We start from the raw sequence: 14,178 nt of genomic DNA, 5'->3' as shown, positions 1-14,178 counted from the left end.
TTTGAGAGCAATGTGCGTTTGCCTCTAGGATAATTAATTTTCTTAAATGAGCGAAAGAATTCAGAAAGTATGTTAAGAAAACTAATATAGAAAAAAAATAAAACAAAATTTTTAGAAATAATAAAATATTTCTTAAATTAAATATTCTGATAACTAATGAATTCACCTTAAAGCAGAACTTATCCCGCACTGAAATAGTTTTCGAATGCTCATAATAATTTCCTTTCGATATCCCACTTCTTTCCCTCCTTTTCACCAGATGGCTGCATTCCAGCTCTCAAATATTTGCAAAAGCCAACAACTTCAATATTTATCCTGCCATCCAGCAATGGCAACTAATTAAGCCATTTTTTATAGCCCACTCCATCGGTTAGCCAACTCAGAGCTGCAGTTGGCCAACATCAACTCCCGGAAACACCCAAAAGTCTATCCGAAAAGCCACCCGCACCACCGCAGACTACAATGAACGCTGGAATGCGGGTTTGGGTCTTCATGTTATCCTGTGGTTTCGGGTTTCATAGTAAATTATTATTATTATTATTTTACGGGGACGAAGGAGGAGTGCCAGCTGCAGTTTCAGTGTTGTGGTTGCGGACAGTGTTGAAATTAAACACTGTAAGCAGATTTCCTAAGCTCCTCCTATAACGAACGAAATCAAGTTGCTGGCAAATGGTTTTGTGGCTTTGGTCTTTCAACAAAATTAGGCAATGGCAGATAATTATTTATATTTTGCTGCATAGTCGAAGGCATAATTGCCCGTGGCTAGGATGTCTAAATTTGTCAAACTTCTAGGAAATTCATGTGGTCGCAAGAACAAAAAGTAGAAGTAGCATTGCAGAAAATGTTTCATTTGCATTTATCTACATTTTTCTAAGCAATTTAGTTCGTAATAAAGAGTGGGGAGAATATTTCAGCAAAACCTCATCTAAAATGTTGTTTCCACCTGTAGATTGTTTATAATAAGCCCGCTCTAAGCTAACAAAATAATAATTATGGCCAAAGTTTAAGCAAATAAAACTCCTGGAATCGGATGCGCCTAAGCCCATAAACGATGGCGTATCAAAATCAGAAAAAAGAAACTTTGTTAAGGCTTTAATTTAATGCTTGGTTACCTTTCTACTTCTCCAGTTTTTTGTTGTTAAGGCAACCAATTTCCAAACTGTCCAAGTGCCCCCTCGGAACACTTAGGCGGAGAAACAAGTTTAAAGAGTGCTTACAGCACTGCCAAAATGAACGAAATTGAGACCCAAACGCTTACCTTTATTGTAAGGGATTTACGCTTGAAAGCATGTTATAAAACAATAACTAGAAGATTTATTGTACAGCCTACCCGTCGGCCGGAGCTCCTGTTTTTATTAATATATGCTCAAGGTGGTCGCGTCGCCTTTCATAAATTTTCAAAGGCAACTGTACTCCGCATTCAAAATGTTTGCGAAGGCAAAATTCTTAAACGGAATTTTTATTCAACGCTCTCTCACCCTTATGATATTGCTTGTTTCGCTGTACGGCTAATTCGTGGTTATAACTTTAAATCAAAAAGAAATATTGCTGGCTTTTCGACGCAATTGCATTCGAACCAACAATAAAAGGGAAACTGTACTTAGAAATGAAATATTATTATTTTCTAACGTTTTTAAATGGCATTTATCACAGTGAAAGTAAATTTACTTTTACAGATACAGAAATAATTAAATTATTATAAACATTTATCACATTTAACCATATTATTGTTATTGTTATATACTTCTACCAACACAGGCGGTACCGCTTAATTGAAGAGCAAGTAACTTTTTCACAAGTCAACTTTGAGCTTAATTATCCGTGCTTAAGTGAGGGAGATGCTGTGGTCTATCAGTCTGACAAATCCCTGAGGCAAATATCATTTTAACAATGGCATTAAATGAATTTGCATAATTAGCTGCAGCTTAGTCAAGTCCTTGACATCCCGCCCAGCTTCCATTTATCCACGTTTTTCGCTCCCCTTGTCGCCTTGTTCCTGTGGCTATGATGCATGTGTGACATTAGCTCAGACACGTTATGCCAAATGGGTTCGCACAACGGGTGGGCCAAGACTTGGGGGAAAATACAGGGAATAGGGGAGCGGAGCAATTGGTAATTCTGGATGAGCAATTTATGTGGTTTAAGAAATGATTTATAAGGTTCTTTGGTTAAGTTAAGCAAGCTTAAAGTTATATAAAGAAACCTATTCTATAAAAAAGGTATAAATTTATAAACCTTTTATTTAAACTTTTATATTTCATATTGGGTTTAACGGGTTAACTGCTAATTGCGCATTTTCCTTCAATTGGCAATGCATTTAACGCGTCTAATCCCGCCACTCAATTGATAATTCAAGCTTAACCAAATGAAGTAAACAACAATTTGCAAGCTAATTAATAATGGAAATGATAGAAAACGCATGCAAATTGAATGAGGTTAAGATGAAATCGCCAACGACCAAGAAAGACTGCCATAAATCTCTCAACAGCATTAGGGGAGTGAAAGGACTTTGGACGAAGTTGGTCGAGTGAAAGTGAGATGTGAAAAGTTTAGAGGCCAAGTTAAGTCAAGTCCCCGGCGAAGCATGTTTAGCAAAGTTCATTAAGCACTTAACAAACAGAGCGCACCAAAGGAACTTAATGTGCTTTGACGTAATTCAACTAAACAAAGTACCAAAGTTCTTAGCCCACTTTACCGGGGAAGAGGGCAATGAGTTGGTCTGCAGCATAGATGAAAATCAAATGCGGTCGGTCATATCCTTCTAACTCTCGCCCAAATGGCGCCCACCCACACACCTATGCACATTCCACCCACACATGCAAGCTGAATGTTTTGGTCATTCAGGAACGCCCTGGCATTTTTGCATTTACCGTCAACGTCCCCGTCAGTGGCTGCAAAACTGAGCCACAGCACAATGTTGTGGCTGCGGCGATGGATCCCCTCCATTACGACACTACGAAAAACAGAAGGATGCCTAAAACGAAGCGGAAGTTAGAAATAGTATGTGTAAACAATTAATTAATCTGATTAAACAAAATCAAATCAAAATACATTTAAAACAAAATAATTAATACTATCTGATTTAAAGCAATATTGTTATTATTAAAGTGAAGATTGGTTTCCAAAAAGGTAATGCTATCAGTAAATCGTTAGCTGTTGAGTTATTTTTTCGAGTGCATAAGTATGGGAAAATGTAACCGGCTAGAAGGCTCAGAGGGGCAGAGTTTGTTCAAGCGAACATTGTTAGCCGGCGGCCAAAAGGCTTTCAAAGTTTTCGTGGTTTGGCTGCCAAAGGGTAAGGATGGTAAGGGATGGCAAGATGGGCCATTGGCGAGGGGGTGATGCGGGTGTTGCCTTAAATAATTGCCATGCATGGTGGGCTTTTGCCTTGCCCTGCAGAAAGGGATAACCAATCGGCCCATGCTCTTCGACAAAAGGATAAAAAAAAAAATTTAATTGGCAAATGGCCAAATGAGTTCAATTTGAAGTTGGCTCAAAAGACAGGAAAAGAGAAAGAGAGGGAGGCGTCTTTATGTGAAACTGATTCAGCTGAAATGAAAGAACGAGTTGATACTTCTAAAAGTACTCACGTTTTTAAATATTACAGAAATAGTATAAAATGTAATATTCTCAAAAATATATTAAACCACTTAAAAAGTCTTGATATGTTAAACTTGTTTCAGAATATTTTTATTAAAAAAAAATATTTCTTTTCTTTTGTCCATAATTTTTAACCAAAAAAAAGTATGTAACTCATATTTCTTTCACATATATTTTGTTGAAAGAAATGCATTAACGTAATTTGACTGATATTACGTCAGCGTTGACATATATGAAACCCCAAACCCCAACTTGTCTTTGATAAATTTAGCCTGGCTGTCAACGCTCCTTTTTTTTTGGTTTCCCTTATTGTCTTGTTGCTATTTTTAATATGAATCCCATTTGGCATTCGCTAACCCAGATATAGATACCCGTGTATATGTATATTTTAGCTACTTCTCTTCGTTACTTTGAGCGACATATTTCAGTGCGACGTTGTGTCTTCTTCCTCATTTTCCACCATTTCTTTTTTTCTTTGCGTCCTCAGCCATTACCATTAGCATAAAGTGGCTGCCGTTTTGCTGTCCATTTTGGGCACCTCCCACTTGAAAAGCTTCTTCTAATTACGCTCTTAAAACAAAAAAGTTAATGCATAAAAAATAGCTCGTTAAATGTTTCCCCTCGCAACTCAATGACAACTTTGAGTCTTTGTTTTTGCGAACCATTTTTCTCATGCATTTTTAAACGTCTTTTAACCAACATAGATATTCTTATATTCTTAAATATTAAATGATTTGTATTTCTCTCTCTTTGCAGATCCAATTTATCGAAATAGTTTTTATATTTGGTAAGTACTGGACATTTTGCAATAAAATTTTTATTTAATTGCTACGAAAAAATGCTGCCGTAGATTGCATGAGACGAAAGTAATTTAATTGCGTCGGCATTTTCTTAAAGCTTAAGTGCTCAATTTAATTTGTGGAAAATATTTTATCTCTGCGAATAATTAAACTGGGAGAGAAACTTTTCAAGAATTCCTCTGCTTAAACTCCGACGAATGCTGCAAGTGGTATGGCAAATGATTCGAACTTTTTGGGCTATTGCAATCCGCATTATGCTGACCCCAAAACTCATTAACTACACTTTTTTGGGGAGAATCCGAGCAATTTAGCGCCACAGAATATGCAACGCTTTTTGGCTCCTAATTGCTGGGATTCGGCATCAGAAAATTTCCCTGCCGAATGAAGCCTGCCACCCACATCCCCCGAATATCCCTTTTCCCCCGCTATTAAGCAAAAGATGAAGGAAACTGCAGCCGCAGCGCAAGTTGAAATGTAATTTAAAATTTTGTGCGACGTTGGCGGGAAAATACTTTTTCTCTGATTTTTGCCCAACTGATTAAGCAGCATTAAGTACGCTCAGCTTATCGCAGCTTAAATCAGGACTACCCACAACCCGCATCTATGTTAAATTAGAGCGCAAACGTTTGATGCAACATGATTGGATGTTTGGCATTTTGCGATGATTTGAAATCGTGTTCTATTTAACAAAATTACCATCGGGTAATGCTTTTGGTTTGAAAGTTCTGTTTTCGCTTAATTAACTGCTTTTACTGATTCTGGTCGTACCAAAGTACCGCACCCATATATGGTCTAGCATACTTTGGTCTGTCGCCATTTATGGCATTCAAAGGAGTAAAGGAATAAGATTCGAAAAGAAAAAAGCTAGTTCAATTTATATTTCCAAATACTAGAAATTAAAAAATAAAATATTATAAAATTTATACCATCCAACTAAGATCAAGTACAAAACAAAAATTATATGGATGATTACGTTGAACTGAAAATATAAATTTATTTGTCCATCTCTCTTTAGTGGAACCACCCACGTGCCACAACTCCTTCTCCAGTTATTCAAACATGCTCTGATGGGTTAAAGGGGGGTTTGTACAAGGGACTGGCCACTCAGTTTCCCCTGGCTTTGGAAATTGAGCCACCTTAACAATTGTCAATTAAATTTTGCTCCTGTTGCCACATCGCTGGCTTTGGAAGGGGGTGGTGTACATAAATGCCAAGACACGTTCGATGCGGTGGTGGAATTTTCAATCGGTTCACACCTCCCCCATCTGCATAGCCTTCAACCCATTGGAGGACCGCAGACGCGTCTCTAATTTGCATTAAAAGGTGACCCAGCTGGTGCACCCCTTTATGGCCACTGGCAACTAAAAGCTGGCAACCAACTGTTGCATGAGTTGGTAATCACAGTCAAAATGGGGGAACGCAAAAGGCCTTGCAACCCCTTCAACAGTTGTTTATTTAATTTTATAATTTTAACGCACAGTTTCCCCAATAAAATGCTTTTATGGATGGGTAGCAATGATTTATGCTGAAATGTTTGTTGTCCAGGGAAATCCTTTCGCAAATGGAATAAATTACTCATTGATCAGCATTCGGTTTGGAAATCGGACTTTTGTACCAATATGTATTATTATTTGCCACGTTTTCCAATCAGCATTTTACATATATTTTTGTCCTAGATGTAAACGAAGTAGGTAAATTTATACTTTGTTAGTTACTGTCCCTATAAAATGGAACATTTGGTATTTTTGGTGAGTAATGTTCTGTTTAAAGTCAGAGAATTTTTAAGTTGTATAGTTTAAGATGTTTGTCTGAAACACAGAAGTCACTCTTTATGAAGATTTTAACATATGGGTGCACCGAGCAAATATTTAGTCAAGTGTTCGATCTGGAATTGATTGGTAGAAATTAAAACTCTCTTAAGTGACTGAGTGAAAACCATTCAAAGATTTATTTTTTTCTTTTATTTTAAATTTAATTTCCTAATTGAATGGTTTTACCATGCCCCCTTTGGCCATGCTGATGTCTAGGTTCTCTCTCACTGTCTACTACCAATTTCCCATTTAATTGAAAATTTATCGGTTGCATTTGCATATGGTTCGTCGCTTTGTGCTTCTGAAATTGACATTCCTCCATGCATTTGTGGACCTTTTGGACGGCAAAAGCCAACAGGAATTTCTACGCACATTCAACATTTTCAACTTGCTATGAATTGCTTTTATATTTTTTCCTGAAATACGAACTTTTATTTTTATACCCGTGCAGAGGTTATTATAATTTCATGCCAGAGTTTGCAGCACATTCAATAGATCGACGTTTTATACATTTAAACTCATTTTAAACTAGTTTTAAACTTTGTGTATTTAAAAAAACCAGCAAATGAATAAGTTGTTACTTTAAAATGAGAACTTAGAAACTCTCTTTAACCTTTATTGCCACCTCCTTGCAATTTTTCTTAATAACTATGAGTATGCTGCATATGCTGCTACTTGCTTTAACGATATTGTCGCCCTTATTACTTCGCCCTTTTCCTTCACCCTTTCCACATTTAATTTGCTATTGACAACGTGAAAAACTTCACATGGCATCGTTAAAATATTTGCGTGGTTCTCACCCTGTCACTTCCTCCGCTTCCATCAACATTAACTGACTGCGTCGCTTAATTGAGACTGTCGGGGTGTGGGTGTCATTCGCTTATTAATTTATTTTTATGTTTAATAACAGGCGCAGGGTACTGGCGCCATTGCAGCGAGTGACGCCAAAAAAAAGGAAAAAAATACTGATAAAGCCACCCATAACAATGACATTGTGAAGAGGTTGTAAATTAATACACCAACAGCAAACCGAGTTGGCATGCGCCACCCACCTCGTCATTATCTATAGCGTTATTTATCGGATGTCCAAAGTGCCGAGAAATAGGTTCATAAATTTTGCCATTTTCCTGCGCAGGTTTCCTGTTTTAAATGCAAGGCAGCAATTAAAGCTTTGCGGGGACAAAAAGCCACTTCTGGGGGATTATGGATATCGTTCACTTGGGCCCCTATGCCCCATTCGGCGGTCGTTTAATTAATAGCAAGCTGATTAATTAGTATTTGTGTGCGATATCCTTCGCCGCAAGGGAGGGTCACTTCTGGAGTTAAGGGTCGCGTTTCCGGTTTTAAACTGAGCCGAATTGCATTATTTCCGACCACGCCCATGTAAACGCTGTTGCTGCCAATGCAAATTGCCATTAATTTCATTAGTTGATTGTCGTCATGGCAATTCCTTTTGTGGATTTTATAATTGCCCCGAACCGCATGGTGGTGCAAAATAGGGACAAGGGGGTGTGATGTGCCTAGTGGTATTGTGCATACGGTTTTGCTAGTAAATTGATTGGAGTGAGTGTGAAAATGGCAAAAGTCTGTTTGTTTTGCGGTGACTGTCAATTGCATATTCCCTTTTAATTTTCCCGCATTAATTGCTTTTAATTGAATAACGTTAGTTGTATAATTGAGGAAGTTATATGTTGAATAAGCATTTAAAATTCATTTGGACAGGTTGATTAAGAACCACTTATATTCAGGTGAAATTTATTGAAAATGTTGCATTCTAAATTATTGAAATGTAATATTATTTTTCAGATCCATTTGTTTCTTTATCTTCTTATTTAATACTGGCCATTTTGTTCTGCACGAATACAGTTTCAACATATTCATCAAATAAAATCAATTTAATACAAGATTCTCACAGACTGCCTATCTCCTATTTTACGTTTTTCTTTTTTCCCTATCCCGTATCCTTTACCAATCTCTTTGCTGCAATCAAAACTTTTCCGATTACCCTAGACCAAAGCGAAGGAGCATACAAATTTTATATGGAATTATATTGCATTTTTATTACCTACCGCATATAAATTTTTTGTCAAAACAGCCGCCGGGCACGTAACATTTTAAAAAACAATTTTGGCTTGATACAATTTCTTGTATTATCACCAGAAATGTATGCAAACACACGAACGCAGACAAACGGAAAACGGCGCCGCAAAGGAGACCGTTCAAAGGGGCGTATGGGCAATTTTATTTGCATGCGTGCGCTCAACGTTTGCCCTGCGGCTGCTTATCACTTTATATACCGTTGGGTGTGAGTGTGTGTGTGTGTGCGGGATAGAGTGTGTGTGTACGATATAGAATTCGGGACTGCGACTGTCAGACGCGCTGCCAACCAAACTCCGTGTTCCGCAACACGTATACGCCACCGTTCCCACAACTATGAAAAAAAAAGCATACGAGAATTTCAATTCTTCATAAGCTAATAACTAGTTTTCCTTAGAAAATGCAGGCCAAATATTTGGTTTTGGTATGTGAAAAATTTTCGGAATTTTTAAAATCTTCAAATGTATTAAAATAGTATTATTAAAAGAAAATCTGTTGATTTCTGTAATCCAGGTAATATAAAGAGCCCAGAATATTCAGCATAATTTTTGGCCATTTACATAATTTTACTTACACATAAAATCCAAAATGAGGTGGGGTCGTAAATAATGTCAGACCATCTTATCGGATATCAGGGCAAAATGAAGGGTGAGTGTGTGCTTAAATATATATAAAGCCGGAGGGGAAGTTGTTGTTTATTGTCTGACAAGGTGCCGCCGCCCTTAATGCGTTTTCATGCCTTATTTAAAATGATTTTCAGTTTACCACTCAGGAAATTACTTTCATTTATTGCTTTTGTTTTTTTCCGCACGTGAAATGTGGTGTCGCAGGAAATTCCTCTATCCTCACACCTGTTGACGAGGTAAATAATGTCTGAGGTGACTTCATTGTGATGCCCAATTAAGTACAAAAAATGTATAAAGAAAATTTCTGCCACATACGAGAATTTAATTTTCCGCCACCGAAGATGAGGGACGATGGCAACCACAAAATTAAAACTCAATATGTGCAAAAGGGCGGGATATTCAATTAATGGACTGGAATGGCGCACACAGAGACAAACCGAGTTGAATTAGTGGCAAACGGCAAAAGACAAACATCAATGTGTGACGGCGGAAAGTAAGGCAGACAGATGACAGGAGTGACAGGGTGGAGCAGGGAGGGACATGGCCAATTCCCGGGACTCAAAGAAAGCCAAAGCCCGAGAATACCGCCCTCGAGGCTCTTGAAGACAAAAGCGTAAAAGGAAAAAGTTCAACATCTCAAAAGGAAGCTGAGATATAGGGTGTGGCAGAAAAAGCATGACAGCTCAGCAAATTCTGAAATGGGTAGAGTCGGTTCTTGGCAGGAATAAGAAATGGACACATGCTAAAGAGCGATACATATGCATATACTGCGCCGGTGAAAATAATAGAGTCTGGCTGCCTGAAATAATATTTTTTGTCGGGTGGTAAGGGCAGAGCATTTTCTTTATTATACTTTATTTAATTATTAAAAATATTATAATTCAAAAAGCAATTTAAACTTTGTAAAGGGTCTTTAGAAGGTTGTTCGCCTTTATCATTTTTGTAAAGAACTATTTTAGTGAGCGCATCTGTAAATGTCTTAACATTTCAATAGGCAAGGCCTTCGATTGCAATGATGTTGCATAAGATGGCGATTAAGGAGAAGACAATCCTGCCATAGCAGACATATAAACAACTCAACAGCCGGAGAGAGAAATCAATGTCAGTAAGAAGGCCTTTGATGTTGTGGGCGTGCCCGAGGCGAAAGTAAACTGAATCTTATGTGTAATTGAATGTGTGCCTTTGCTGCTGAGGGTGTTCAACTAAGCTGGTTAAACCGCCCTCGACTGTGTCCCGGATTGTTTAGCATAAGTTTCTTACATCCCATTTTCAACCCCACCCCATCTGCTTATGCAAATACGTTGACACTTTATTGCTTTTATTTATGTAATTTGTAGCATCTTCTTGTCATTTACGAAGACAAACATTTGCATTTTCCAACTTAGTTCGAGTGGGAATTCCGTAAAATAGCAAAAACTTTGCGCTTGTTTTTTAATGCCATTTTGCGGGCAAACTTAGAGAGATATTCCCAATTTTATTGTAGCAGGGCGAAAAAGCTGTTAAGAATTCGAAATATATTCCGGAAGTCAATTTATTGCTATTTAATTCAGTTGTAAAATTCTTCTATTTATCCCAAAGATGTACATTCATGACTAAACTAAGGTTCTTTTTTAAGTATGACAAATCTATTGATGAAGGTTTATTTTATTTATTTTAGTTAATCTTAGAATCCAAAGAATTTCACTTTTTTAAAATAAAATGGTTGGCCAATTAGACTCCTTTTCTTTCTCCAACACAAAATGGCTGCCGCAGACATATTTATGCTAGTCAGCAAACTGTTTACAATGAAGCAGACGGGAGCTGGAAAAAAGGAAAACATTCTGATAGAAAGCAGAGGCCGAGACACTAAAAAAAAACGACAAAATAACAGATGGCAGTCAGAGAAGGAGATGGGACCGGCCTGAGTTTATATTGTTATAGCGAGTGTGTTATCCCTTTTTGTCGCCAGGCCTTTTCCTCTTTCGTCTGGCTTCCAATCGAGTTGTGGATCCAGAATCCGAGAAGCAATCTGAAACAGAATCAGCGCCTGAATCTGAATCTGAAACTGAAACTGAACCTGAGCCTCCGGCCCTCTCAGTCCAGAGGCATCAATCACGTTTTTCCACGGACTTCTCGGGCCCAGCACTTTGGTATTTCCACTTCATTTTTGTCGATTTCGTGGGCAATCAAGCGCAAATGCCCACGGTAAGCTTGATTCTACGGCGCGAGGACCTGAATGCTTGGCGTATTTATTAAGTCATGGAAGGGCGTGAAATACAATCCCACTCTTGGCCATTTCGCGATTTTTTTTTGTTTAAGTAAAAGATCTGTGTAAAATTCGTTTTTTTTTTCAACGCTGTCAATTTAATTTTCCGCATTTTATGTGCTTTTTATGCTTCATTGGTCCCGTTTTAACCGTGTCTGCTCATATTGTGGATTGTTTTGGGTTGATGGGAAATCACTGAACAGTTACGCTTATGCTCGGTAAAATTGTGGCTGTAAATGACTTAATACTAGATTGATTGATTTGTTTGGCGGATGTTTAATAATGTTTAGGTTATTAGATTTAATATCTAGGAAGTAACGTTAGTTCCTTAAAAGCAAAAAGGAAAATTTATATCTAAATAGCAACTTTCATAAAATGTTCCTTATAAATATTTCGAATAAAATGCCCGTTGGAGATTGTTCCTTGTGAATTTTTTTGTTAAAGAAAAATTACAACCACCGAAAGCAGAGTGAACAGGTCCAATTCGTGGCCCGAAAAATTTCCGCAACATTTGCCCCATCATAAAAGGACATTTTGCCAACTGACCGAGGGCATTTAAAGTTTTCGTTTGCATTTTCCAGTTCTTTCCTTGCTTTTTTTATGATTGTCACGACTTTTGCCCTGCTCATCTGGCTTGTCCATCAGAATGAGCACCCGAGGCGAGGCTACGACTCTCATTAGTTGAACAACTGAATTTGCCGAGGGGCAAACTTTGCGGAGATGGGGGGAATACAGATATATATGAGTGGATACATGCCTTAGCATTTCAATCAATGAGGCTGAAGGGGAAAAGTTGTTCCTGCACCAGAACGCATACTAAAAAGGCCACCAGCTGATGATGGGGGAAAAGATGATGAAAAACAAGAAAGGAAAGCTAACTTCGGGCGGAGCCGAAGTTGATATACCCTTGCAGAATACTCTATAATTATATTCTCCAAAATTATTCCTATGATGCATTCTTAATACTCATAAAAAATCCAAACTTCCTAACTTTAAAAACACCAAAGTTATGGCATTTCCAATCGTTCAGTTATATGGCAGCTATAGGATATAGCCGATCCTTATGAAATTTGGTAGGTCGGATTGATTGGCCAAATATAACCCCTGTAGAAAATCCCAACTTTCTAACTTTACAAACACCAAAGTTATGGCATTTCCGATCAATCAGTTATATGGCAGCTATAGGATATAGTCGGCCGATCCTAATGAAATTTGGTAGGTCGGATTGATTGGCCAAATATAAAACCCATAGAAAATCCCAACTTTCTAACTTTACAAAAACGAAAGTTATGGCATTTCCGATCAATCAGTTATATGGCAGCTATAGGATATAGTTGGCCGATCCCGGCCGTTCCGACTTATATACTGCGTGCAAAGGAAAGAAGGGTGTGTGCAAAGTTTCAATTCGATAGCTTTAAAACTGAGAGACTAGTTTGCGTAGAAACAGACAGACGGACAGACGGACAGACAGACGGACAGACGGACAGACGGACATGGCTATATCAACTCAGGAGGTGATCCTGATCAAGAATATATATACTTTATAGGGTCGGAGATGCCTCCTTCACTGCGTTGCACACTTTTGACCAAAATTATAATACCCTCTGCAAGGGTATAAAAATGAGAATGCGGGAAAGTTAGGGCAAATTGAATTTTGTGCAAAAAAGTTTGCCGTTTCAGCAACGCAAGAAAATCTTTTAATTCAATCGGCGACGCGAGGAGCTCTAAATATTTCTTAAATTATTGAAGTTTTGTTGTACTAGGCGTATACGTACTGTTTACCATATTTTTCCACCATCTTGTCGTACTAGGCGTATACTTAACATTTTTTCCATAATCGGCGACGCGAGGAGCTCTAAATATTTCTTAAATTATTGAAGTTTTGTTGTACTAGGCGTATACTTACTGTTTACCATATTTTTCCACCATCTTGTCGTACTAGACGTATACTTAACATTTTTTCTTAATTTTTTTTTTCGGCCTCTTCCATCTTTTTTGTTGGACCGGAAGACGCAGATTTGCCTGCCAGCTGCAGCTGCTGCTGCCTCTGGCGAAAACGGAAATGAGAAGTCATGGAGCATTTATCCCAGGATCTGGCCGTCTAGAAAACCCCTTCCATCTCTCATCTTTGTGCTTTGGGTTCTACTTTATTTTATTATTACGTTTTTGGGTCTGCGTCTCCTACTCACATTTGCATATCAATTTGTTCGCATTCGTTCGTGTTACTCCCCAGTTTTCCCGCATTTCCCCAATTTTCCATTTCACCCTATTTCATTGCATACTTTTGGGAGTCCGTTCCAAAGTGCATTTCCCATTGTTGTTTAAGGGGAGAGAAGAGTGCACGCTGCGCGTAATCAGGCAAAAATCTGTCTAGCTTTTAGTTTTGTTTTCGCTTGGGGACATCCTTCGGCTTTCGGGTCTCAGGGACTGAAATCGGGATTTGGAATTGTGGTTTCTTCTCTCCGCATTCTAATATTTTACTGCCTTGTTTATTTGCCATTTGCTGCTATGTTTGCTTATCGCTTCTGACAAATGGCATCTGACTGGAGGATTTGCGCTGCTCAGTTTTTATGGAGACTCTTTCGCTGAATGGCTCTGATCCAAATTTGTCTACTATTTATGATGCATAAATCTTCAGGGCTTTAACTTGATTAAATATGACTGTCGAGTTATGATTAATGCCGCCAAAGATAGTTAACAAAAGTATGTTTACACATTCTAGGCTTATTCAAAATAAATATTTATTATTTAGCTTTGGCTGCTTTCGTTTCAATTAAAATTTTAAAATATATTATATTATAAATAACTCATGAAACAATTTCTCCTAATTAAAATAAACTTTAAAGAGTGTATATACATTTTCACTAAATTCATTTCAAACTCAATTCCGTAAAAATTCTTCCGTGTTTTTACCAATAAACAAACCAAATTTTTTCATAACTAGAATTAATGGTTGTCACCTATAAAAAAATGGTGGAAAAATCTCTAGCTGCTAAATG

General features: G+C 37.7%; 1 protein-coding gene across 5 annotated transcripts in view; it reads left to right on the top strand.

Moving 5' to 3' along the window:
* LOC108045648 (furin-like protease 1, isoforms 1/1-X/2) overlaps nt 1-14,178 on the top strand; it is a 138,707-nt gene that overhangs the window by 55,278 nt on the left and 69,251 nt on the right. For all 5 annotated transcript variants that reach the window (XM_044458738.1, XM_044458735.1, XM_044458737.1 and 2 more), the window contains one exon: nt 4,357-4,387. The gene's annotated coding sequence lies outside the window, so the exon portion shown is untranslated. The remainder of the gene's footprint in view (nt 1-4,356; nt 4,388-14,178) is intronic.

The sequence above is a fragment of the Drosophila rhopaloa genome, unplaced genomic scaffold (genome assembly GCF_018152115.1).
Source record: "Drosophila rhopaloa isolate 14029-0021.01 unplaced genomic scaffold, ASM1815211v1 contig_167, whole genome shotgun sequence".
Lineage (NCBI taxonomy): Eukaryota > Metazoa > Arthropoda > Insecta > Diptera > Drosophilidae > Drosophila > Drosophila rhopaloa.
Note: the sequence above shows the minus strand (reverse complement) of the source record. Positions and strands in the feature narration are given on the sequence as shown.